The sequence below is a fragment of the Triticum aestivum genome, chromosome 5A (assembly GCF_018294505.1).
Source record: "Triticum aestivum cultivar Chinese Spring chromosome 5A, IWGSC CS RefSeq v2.1, whole genome shotgun sequence".
Taxonomy (NCBI): Eukaryota; Viridiplantae; Streptophyta; class Magnoliopsida; order Poales; family Poaceae; genus Triticum; species Triticum aestivum.
In genome coordinates this window covers 30,712,550-30,723,646 of record NC_057806.1, presented here as the reverse complement: position 1 = coordinate 30,723,646, position 11,097 = coordinate 30,712,550, and positions in this window count along the sequence as shown.

Below are 11,097 nucleotides of genomic sequence, written 5' to 3'. Positions count from 1 at the left end.
CACATATTAATTAAGTCTTTGTTCTTTTTTCTAGCCCTCCGGATCGAGCACAACTTCGGTAAAGAGACGAGGCCCGAAGAAAAAGTTGAGCTCGGATGAAAAGTTTGAGATCATAGCAATCGCGCCCGACGGCCAACCGATTGAACCCCTCCGGACAAAGAGCGCATTTGTTGCTCAGTGCGGGGTTCTGGTTAGGGACAAGATCCCGATAAGCATCCAGCAATGGTTTAAGCCGGCTACAGAAGACCCTGAGGTGTCTTATGTCAATGATATGCAGAAAAATGATCTTTGGACTGAGCTGAAGTCAAATTTCACCCTACCGCCAGAGGATAATCCAGAGAACCCAGTTAAAGAGAAATTAATCAAGTCTTTTGCTCTTAAGAGGATGCAGAACTATTCAGGAGGTGGAAGAAAGAGCTGAATAAGTTTGTCGAAAATAATGAGACACCAGAATTCAAGGGCAGATATGAGAAGATCAGAGATCACTGGCCCGCATTTGTGGCCCACAAGACATCGGAAAAGAGTAAGAAGATGTCGGCGACAAACAAGCAAAATGCTGCGAAGAAGATGCTTCACCATCGCACGGGGTCAGGTGGCTACCTCGTAGCCCGGCCTAAGTGGGCCAAGACTGAGAATGATCTGGTTGATAAAGGGATCGAACCAGAGACAATTAGCTGGCCAGACCGTTGCCGGACTTGGTTCTTCGGGGCTGGCGGAACCTTGGACCCTGTAACAGGGAAGTGCATTTGGACGAACGATCAAATGGACATACCAGTCAGGAAGCTTAAGCAGTATATCGAAGCAGCGCAGCAAGGGAAGTTCTTTCCAGACAGAGAGAACGACGAGCTCACAATGGCCCTCGGGAATCCTGAGCACCCTGGACGGACACGAGGCACGCCAGGCTCCATTCCGTGGAAGGTTGGGTTTCCGGACGCAGGCGGTTACAAATCCCATGAGAGGAGGAAAAAAGTGCAGCAGACCCAAATGCAGGCGCTGCAAGCAAGGGTAGACGCGATAGAGGAACGAGAAGCAAATCGCAGCAAACGTACTGCCGAAGCCTCCCCCGAAGCTACCCCGCCATCTCAGCGCAGAAGCAGCGTGGCTTCCACCGAGCTGCTTCAGCCGGAGCATGCCTTGATGGCTCCTGCCAGCTATCCCGTGGATGCTATCACGGAGTCTCAAAATTGCCACCTTATGACGCAATGGATGAATTTGAAGGTCAAGGCGGCTGTTGGCTCTGTTTATCCTACTGAACCCGGCGCAACTTTTCACTGCCGGCCGATTCCAGAAGGATATGCTAGGGTGATGGTGGATGAAATAACGGAGGGATTTGAGGACCTCCAGCTTGACCACCCTACCGGTGAAGGGGAGACTCGGCTGGGGTCTGCTCTGAAGACTCCATGCCTATGGCGGAAGGAGCTCATCAACCTTCCGAACTGGACGCCTCCGCCTCCTCCTCCTCCTCCGGCGAGTCAGGGCACTCCGCCTCCTCCACCGCCTCCTCCTCCGGCGAGTGACGATCAGGGCCCTCGGCCGGCTCCTTCTCCGGCGCGTGGCGGCACTCCGCCTCCTTCTCCGCCTGCGCCGACGCGCCCGAGCAGCCAGCCTCCTCCTTCTCCGCCTCGTCAGCAAGGGCGGAAGAGACCTGCCGCCGCTCCAGCTGCTCCGGCGCGTCGTAGTCCTTCTCCTCCGCCTCGTAAGCAAGTAAAGAAGACAACCGCTCCGTCTGCTCAGTCGGCGTCTAGCAGTACAACCAGAGGCGGGAGGACATACAGATTCGGTCCTTCTCTGAAGACTCCAGAGAAGTTACCATATGAGAGGACCCCGGAGGAGAACGCCGAGATCGCGCGAACCGAAGTGGATGACTGGTTTCAAGGGTTGAGAGCAAAGAGACATCCACCTCCGGAGGAGAAGGTAGATCCGGTGAAAGTGAAGCGCACTCTGGCTGCCCTGGCAAAACCACCCAAGTCTCCGCCGAAAGGCAACTATGAGCGCATTATTGCAAAGACATGGGCCGAAGCGGAGCGGTCGGGAAGTACAGTCAGTGATCAAAGGCTGAAAGAACGACGAGCAGCTGGGAAACAAATTGCCCAGCTCGGCGAACAAGCGAAGCAATCGTGCCCCCCCCTCAAGGTGCCTAGCGACATCGTCGATCCGAGGATGGTGCCCGGTTATGGCAATGTTGACGATTACCTGCCCGACGATGTACATTATGATACCATGGAGGTGCAGATACACAGATACGAGTACGGGAAGCCTCTCGTCAAAGATGAAAAATCTTTAACAACGATGATGCGAAGATTACATGATTGGTACTTGAAAATCTGCAGAGAGTCTGGGGGGAGGAGTACTTTGTATGCGAGAGTTAAACCGGAGCATGACCTCGTTGGAATTGAACTGTTGCCTATTCCATTTGAGGAGTTCTATCAGTTTTTCAATCAATTGGCCCTCGATAAAACAACGATCACCTGCTACTGTCTGTAAGTACTACTACTTCTGTCATTAAGTCTCTCTATATAGCTCATCTCTTTCATTGCATGTATTTATAATTATCCTCACTATATTATGCAGAATGAAGATCGCCGAATTGAAGAAAAGACAAATCGGTGATATTGGGTTCATTAACACATATCTCATAGATGCAACTGAGGTTCAACATCGTCCCGGAGATACCGAGGCCAACTTGCTACGATCATTCAAAAAAATGAAAACAAAGATATAATACTCTTTCCTTACAACTTCAAGTGAGTGTTACTGTCTTGTGCATATTCGGTTTCCCTTATATATTAGTCCAGGTTATAGTAATGTAATTGATGAGTTATGCATGCGTGTGCAGTTTCCACTATATTCTCCTAGAGATTAGGCTTGAGCAGGGAGTAGTAACCGTCTTGGACTCTAAACGAAAAGATCCCCAGGAGTATGCGGACATGACTGAAATCCTCAAGAAGTAAGTTAAATCGATCATTATCCACCATATCAGCAACTTTGTTCATTTCCTGATATCAAGTAATTGTTTTCTTTGTCCGGCAGGGTTTGGAGAAAATTCACCAGAACAGTTCCGGGACTGCCGAAGGAGCTGGAATTTAGACACCCGAAAGTAAGTACTATAGTAGCATGTTCCGCGCATCTCCTAGTGATTCAAGCGCTAGTTTCATCAATACCATTTAGCATTCTTGCTTATCAGTTTGATTGACCTCTATTTCTTGTAAAGTGGTTGTGGCAGAAAAAGGGAATGATTTCTGTGGATACTACGTCTGCGAGTCCATCCGCCACACGACCTGTGAGCGGGGCGGGTACTCTGACGAACAATATGAAGTACGTAAATAACAACATTCACAATTTTATTTTATTACCATCATTTGTATTGAGTTTCATTCATTCATATATATATATATGTATTGACCCCCTTCTTCAAATTAGATGTTTCGGAAGCGGGATGAACTCCTAGCACCAGCTCGCATGCGAGCAATTCAAGAGGAATTGGCGGCATTCTTTCTTGACCAAGTGATCGCTGAAGACGGAGAATACTATGTGGACGATGAGTCCGTATGATTATATTTGTAAGAGATAATTATTGTATATATGTAGCCGGTAGTGTCGGATAGATATACGAGAACTTGTTGTTCGACCAATCTCTCGGAGAAGGAGAGGTGGTCGATATCACTTCTCTCTGTATGCATATATGTTCATGACGATCTTCTGTTTCCTTCGTTTGCTTACTAGCTAACTAGCATGTCTAGTCCTCTCTATACGTATGTATAGTATGTAGCGTCGACCAAGCACGGACGTAAGAGAGGACACTTCTCTATTAATTATAGCTAGCTAACACAATATATGAAACACCTAAATTAACCCCCCAAAACCCCCAAACCCCCCCCCCTTTCAAAAAAAACAAAAACCCCAGCCACAGAAATGCTGACGCGTGGATGCCTATTGGTCCCGGTTGGTGCCACCAACCGGGACCAAAGGGTCTCCTGCCTGGGCTCTGCGCACTGCCCACGTGGAGGCCCATCAGTCCCGGTTCTGGATTGAACTGGGACTAAAGGTACAGGGCATTCGTACCGACACTTTAGTCCCGGTTCAGGAATCGGGACTAAAGGCCCTTACGAACCAGGACTATAGGCCCTTTTTCTACTAGTGTACTACTTCTGTCATTAAGTCTCTCTATATAGCTCAGCTCTTTCATTGCATGTATTTATAATCATCCTCACTATATTATGCAGATTGAAGATCGCCGAAATGAAGAAAAGACAAGTTGGTGATATTGGGTTCATTAACACATATCTCATAGATGCAACTCAGGTTAAATTTCATGCTGCAGATACCGAAGCCAACTTGCTACGATCGTTGGTAATAAATGAAAACAAAGATATAATACTCTTTCCTTACAACTTCAAGTGAGTGTTATTGTCTTGTGCGTATTCGGTTTCCCTTATATATTAGTCAAGGTTATAGTAATGTAATTGATGAGTTATGCATGCGTGTGCAGTTTCCACTATATTCTCCTAGAGATTAAGCTTGAGCAGGGACTAGTAACCGTCTTAGACTCAAGACGAAAAGATCCCCAGGACTATGCGGACATGACTCAAATGCTCGAGAAGTAAGTTAAATCGATCATTATCCACCATATCAGCAACTTTGTTCATTTCCTGATATATCAAGTAATTGTTTTCTTTGTTTGGCAGGGTTTGGAAAAAATTCACCAAAAAAGCTCCAGGACTCCCGAAGAAGCTGCAATTTAGACACCCGAAAGTAAGTACTATAGTAGCATGTTCCGTGCATCTCCTATTGATTCAAGCGCTAGTTTCACCAATACCATTTGGCATTCTTGCTTATCAGTTTGATTGACCTCTATTTCTTGTAAAGTGGTTGTGGCAGGAACAAGTGAATGATTTCTGTGGATACTACGTTTGCGAGTCCATCCGCCACACGACCTGTGAGCGGGGCTACACTGACGAACAATATGAAGTACGTAAATAACAACATTCACAATTTTATTTTATTACCATCATTTGTGTTGAGTTTCATTCATTCATATATATATATATATATGTATTGACCCCCTTCTTCAAATTAGATGTTTCAGAAGCGGGATGAACTCCTAGCACCAGCTCGCATGCGAGCAATTCAAGAGGAATTGGCGGCATTCTTTCTTGACCACGTGATCGCTGAAGACGGAGAATACTATGTGGACCATGAGTCCATATGATTATATTTGTAAGAGATAATTATTGTATATATGTAGCCGGTAGTGTCGGATAGATATACGAGAACTTGTTGTTCGACCAATCTCTCGGAGAAGGAGAGGTGGTCGATATCACTTCTCTCTGTATGCATATATGTTCATGACGATCTTTTGTTTCCTTCGTTTGCTTACTAGCTAGCTAGCGTGTCTAGTCCTCTCTATACGTATGTATAGTACGTAGCGTCGACCAAGCACGGACATAAGAGAGGACACTTCTCTCTATTAATTATAGCTAGCTAACACAATATATGAAACACCTAAATTAACCCCCCAAACCCCCCCAACCCCCACCCCTTTCAAAAAAACAAAAATCCCAGCCACAGAAATGCTGACGCGTGGATGCCTATTGGTCCCGGTTGGTGCCACCAATCGGGACCAAAGGTCCTCCTGCCCGGGCTCCGCGCACAGGCCACGTGGAGGCCCATATGTCCCGGTTCTGGATTGAACCGGGACTAAAGGGACAGGGCATTAGTACCGACCCTTTAGTCCCGGTTCAGGAACCGGGAGAAAAGGCCCTTACGAACCGGGACAACATGCCCTTTTTCTACCAGTGTCCGATTGTCGGAGAGGTATCTCTAGGCCCTCTCGGTAATGCACATCACTTAAGCCTTGCAAGCATTACAACTAATGAGTTAGTTGCGAGATGATGTATTACGAAACGAGTAAAGAGACTTGCCGGTAACGAGATTGAACTAGGTATTGAGATACCGATGTTCGAATCTCGGGCAAGTAACATACCGATGACAAAGGAACAACGTATGTTGTTATGAGGTCTGACCGGTAAAGATCTTCGTAGAATATGTGGGAGCCAATATGAGCATCCAGGTTCCGCTATTGGTTATTGACTGGAAACGTTTCTCAGTCATGTCTACATTGTTCTCGAACCCATAGGGTCCGCACGCTTAAGGTTTCGATGATAGTTATATTATGAGTTTATGAGTTTTGATGTACCGAAGGAGTATGGAGTCCCGGATGAAATCGGGGACATGACGAGGAGTCTCGAAATGGCCGAGATGTAAAGATCGATATATTGGACGACTATATTCGGACATCGGAAAGGTTCCGAGTGGTTCGGGTATTTTTCGGAGTACCGGGGAGTTACGGGAATACGGGGGAAGAAGTATATGGGCCTTATTGGGCTTTATGGGAGAGGGAGAGGCAGGCCGTGCGCCCCCCCATTGACTAGTCCGAACTGTACTAGGGGGAGGGGTGGCACCCCCTCTTTCCTTCTCTTCCCTCTTCCCCTTCCTTGTCTCCTACTCCTACTACTTGGAAGGACTCCTAGTTGGACTAGGAAAGGGGGAATCCTACTCCCGGTGGGAGTAGGACTCCCCTAGGGTGCGCCATAGAGAGGGTCGGCCCTCCCCTCCTCCACTCCTTTATATACGGGGGCAGGGGGCACCCCATAGACACACAAGTTGAGCTTCGTGATCGTTCTCTTAGCCGTGTGCGGTGCCCCCCTCCATCATACTCCTCGATAATATTTTAGCGGTGCTTAAGCGAAGCCCTGCGACGGTAGAACATCAAGATCGTCACCACGCCGTCGTGCTGACGAAACTCTTCCCCGGCACTTTGCTGGATCGGAGTCCGGGGATCGTCATCGAGCTGAACGTGTGCTAGAACTCGGAGGTGCCATAGTTTCGGTGCTTGATCGGTCGGGTCACGAAGACGTACGACTACATCAACCGCGTTGTCATAACGCTTCCGCTTTCGGTCTACGAGGGTACGTAGACTACACTCTCCCCTCTCATTGCTATGCATCACCATGATCTTGCGTGAGCGTAGGAAACTTTTTGAAATTATTACGTTCCCCAACAGTGGCATCTGAGCCTAGGTTTTATGTGTTGATGTTATATGCACGAGTAGAACACAAGTGAGTTGTGGGCGATATAAGTCATACTGCTTACCAGCATGTCATACTTTGGTTCGGCGGTATTGTTGGATGAAGCGGCCCGGACCGACATTACGCTTACGCTTACGCGAGACTGGTTCTACGGACGTGCTTTGCACACAGGTGGCTGGCGGGTGTCAGTTTCTCCAACTTTAGTTGAACCGAGTGTGGCTACGCCCGGTCCTTGCGAAGGTTAAAGCAGCACCAACTTGACAAACTATCGTTGTGGTCTTGATGCGTAGGTAAGAACAGTTCATGCTAAGCCCAGTAGCAGCCACGTAAAACTTGCAACAACAAAGTAGAGGACGTCTAACTTGTTTTTGCAGGGCATGTCGTGATGTGATATGTGAAGGAAATATGCCCTAGAGGCAATAATAAAGTTATTATTTATTTCCTTATATCATGATAAATGTTTATTATTCATGATAGAATTGTATTAACCGGAAACATAATACATGTGTGAATACATAGACAAACAGAGTGTCACTAGTATGCCTCTACTTGACTAGCTCGTTAATCAAAGATGGTTATGTTTCCTAACCATTAACTAAGAGTTGTTATTTGATTAACGAGGTCACATCATTAGTTGAATGATCTGTTGACATGACCCATTCCATTAGCTGAGCACCCGATCGTTTAGTATGTTGCTATTGCTTTCTTCATGACTTATACATGTTCCTATGACTATGAGATTATGCAACTCCCGTTTACCGGAGGAACACTTTGGGTACTACCAAACGTCACAACGTAACTGGGTGATTATAAAGGAGTACTACAGGTGTCTCCAAAGGTAGATGTTGGCTTGGCGTATTTCGAGATTAGGATTTGTCACTCCGATTGTTGGAGAGGTATCTCTCGGCCCTCTTGGTAATGCACATCACATAAGCCTTGCAAGCATTGCAACTAATGAGTTAGTTGCTAGATGATGTATTACGGAACGAGTAAAGAGACTTGCCGGTAACGAGATTGAACTAGGTATTGGATACCGACGATCGAATCTCGGGCAAGTAACATACCGATGACAAAGGGAACAACATATGTTGTTATGCGGTCTGACCAATAAAGATCTTCGTAGAATATGTAGGAGCCAATATGGGCATCCAGGTCCCGCTATTGGTTATTGACCGGAGACATGTCTCGGTCATGTCTACATTGTTCTCGAACCCGTAGGGTCCGCACGCTTAAGGTTACGATGACAGTTATATTATGAGTTTATGCATTTTGATGTACCGAAGGTTGTTCGGAGTCCCGGATGTGATCACGGACATGACGAGGAGTCTCGAAATGGTCGAGACGTAAAGATTGATATATTGGAAGCCTATGTTTGGATATCGGAAGTGTTCCGGGTGAAATCAGGATTTTACCGGAGTACCGGGAGGGTTATCGGAACCCCCCGGGAGCTATATGGGCCATAGTGGGCCTTAGTGGAAAAGAGAAGGGGCTGCCCTAGATGGTCTGCGCGCCTCCCCCCTCCCCTAGTCCTATTAGGACTAGGAGAGGTGGTCGGCCCCCTCCTCCTCTTTTCCCCCTCCGCGAATCCTATTCCAACTAGGATTGGGGGGGGGGGGAATCCTACTCCCAGAGGGAGTAGGACTCTCCTGGCGCGCCTCCTATGGCTGGCCAGCCCTCCCCCCTCTAGTCCTTTATATACTGAGGTAGAGGCACCCTAGAACACACAAGTTGATCCACGTGATCTATTCCTTAGCCGTGTGCGGTGGCCCCAGCCACCATATTCCTCGATAATACTGTAGCGAAGTTTAGGCGAAGCCCTGCTGCTGTAGTGCATCAAGATCGTCACCACGCCATCGTGTTGACGGAACTCTTCCCCAACACTTTGCTGGATCGGAGTCCGGGGATCATCATCGAACTGAACATGTGCTCGAACTTGGAGGTGCCGTAGTTTCGGTGCTTGATCGGTTGGATCGTGAAGACGTACGACTACTTCCTCTACGTCGTGTCATCGCTTCCGCAGTCGGTCTGCGTTGGGTATGTAGACAACACTCTCCCCTCTCGTTGCTATGCATCACATGATCTTGCGTGTGCGTAGGAATTTTTTTGAAATTAGTACGAAACCCAGCAGTGGGAGCCTAGGTTATTTATGTTGATGTTACATGCACGAGTAGAACACAAGTGAGTTGTGGGCGATATAAGTCATACTGCCTACCAGCATGTCATACTTTGGTTCGGCGGCATTGTTGGACGAGACGACCCGGACCAACATTACGCGTACGCTTACACGAGATCGGTTCCCCCGACGTGCTTTGCACATAGGTGGCTTGCGGGCGACTGTCTCTCCAACTTTAGTTGAACCAAGTGTGGCTACGCCCGGTCCTTGCGAAGGTTAAAACGGAGTCTATTTGACAAAGTATCGTTGTGGTTGTGATGCGTAGGTGAGATTGGTTCTTGCTTAAGCCCATAGCAGCCACATAAAACTTGCAACAACAAAGTAGAGGACGTCTAACTTGTTTTTGCAGGGCATGTTGTGATGTGATATGGTCAAGGCATGATGCTGAATTTTATTGTATGAGATGATCATGTTTTGTAACCGAGTTATCGGCAACTGGCAGGAGCCATATGGTTGTCGCTTTATTGTATGCAATGCAATCGTGATGTAATGCTTTACTTTATTACTAAACGGTAGTGATAGTCGTGGAAGCATAAGATTGGCGAGACGACAACGATGCTACGATGGAGATCAAGGTGTCGCGCCGGTGACGATGGTGATCATAACGGTGATTTGAAGATGGAGATCACAAGCACAAGATGATGATGGCCATATCATATCACTAATATCGATTGCATGTGATGTTTATCCTTTTATGCATCTTATCTTGCTTTGATTGACGGTAGCATTATAAGATGATCTCTCACTGAATTATCAAGAAGTGTTCTCCCTGAGTATGCACCGTTGCCAAAGTTCGTCGTGCCCAGACACCACGTGATGATCGGGTGTGATAAGCTCTACATCCATCTACAACGGGTGCAAGCCAGTTTTGCACACGTAGAATACTCAGGTTAAACTTGACGAGCCTAGCATATGCAGATATGGCCTCGGAACACGGAGACTGAAAGGTCGAGCGTGAATCATATAGTAGATATGATCAACATAATGATGTTCACCATTGAAAACTACTCCATCTCATGTGATGATCGGTTATGGTTTAGTTGATTTGGATCACGTGATCACTTAGAAGATTAGAGGGATGTCTATCTAAGTGGGAGTTCTTAAGTAATATGATTAATTGAACTTAAATTTATCATGAACTTAGTCCCTGATAGTATCTTGCTTGTTTATGTTGATTGTAGATAGATGGCTCGTGTTGTTGTTCCATTGAATTTTAATGCGTTCCTTGAGAAAGCAGAGTTGAAAGATGATGGTAGCAATTACACGGACTGGGTCCGTAACTTGAGGATTATCCTCATTGCTGCACAGAAGAATTACATCCTGGAAGCACCGCTGGGTGCCAGGCCTTCTGCTGGAGCAACACCAGATGTTATGAACGTCTGGCAGAGCAAAGCTGCTGACTACTCGATAGTTCAGTGTGCCATGCTTTACGGCTTAGAATCGGGACTTCAACGACGTTTTGAACGTCATGGAGCATATGAGATGTTCCAGGAGTTGAAGTTAATATTTCAAGAAAATGCCCGGATTGAGAGATATGAAGTCTCCAATAAGTTCTATAGCTGCAAGATGGAGGAGAACAGTTTTGTCAGTGAGCATATACTCAAAATGTCTGGGTATAATAATCACTTGATTCAATTGGGAGTTAATCTTCCGGATGATTGCGTCATTGACAGAATTCTCCAATCACTGCCACCAAGCTACAAGAGCTTCGTGATGAACTATAATATGCAAGGGATGAACAAGACTATTCCCGAGCTCTTCGCAATGCTGAAAGCTGCGGAGGTAGAAATCAAAAAGGAGCATCAAGTGTTGATGGTTAACAAGACCACTAGTTTC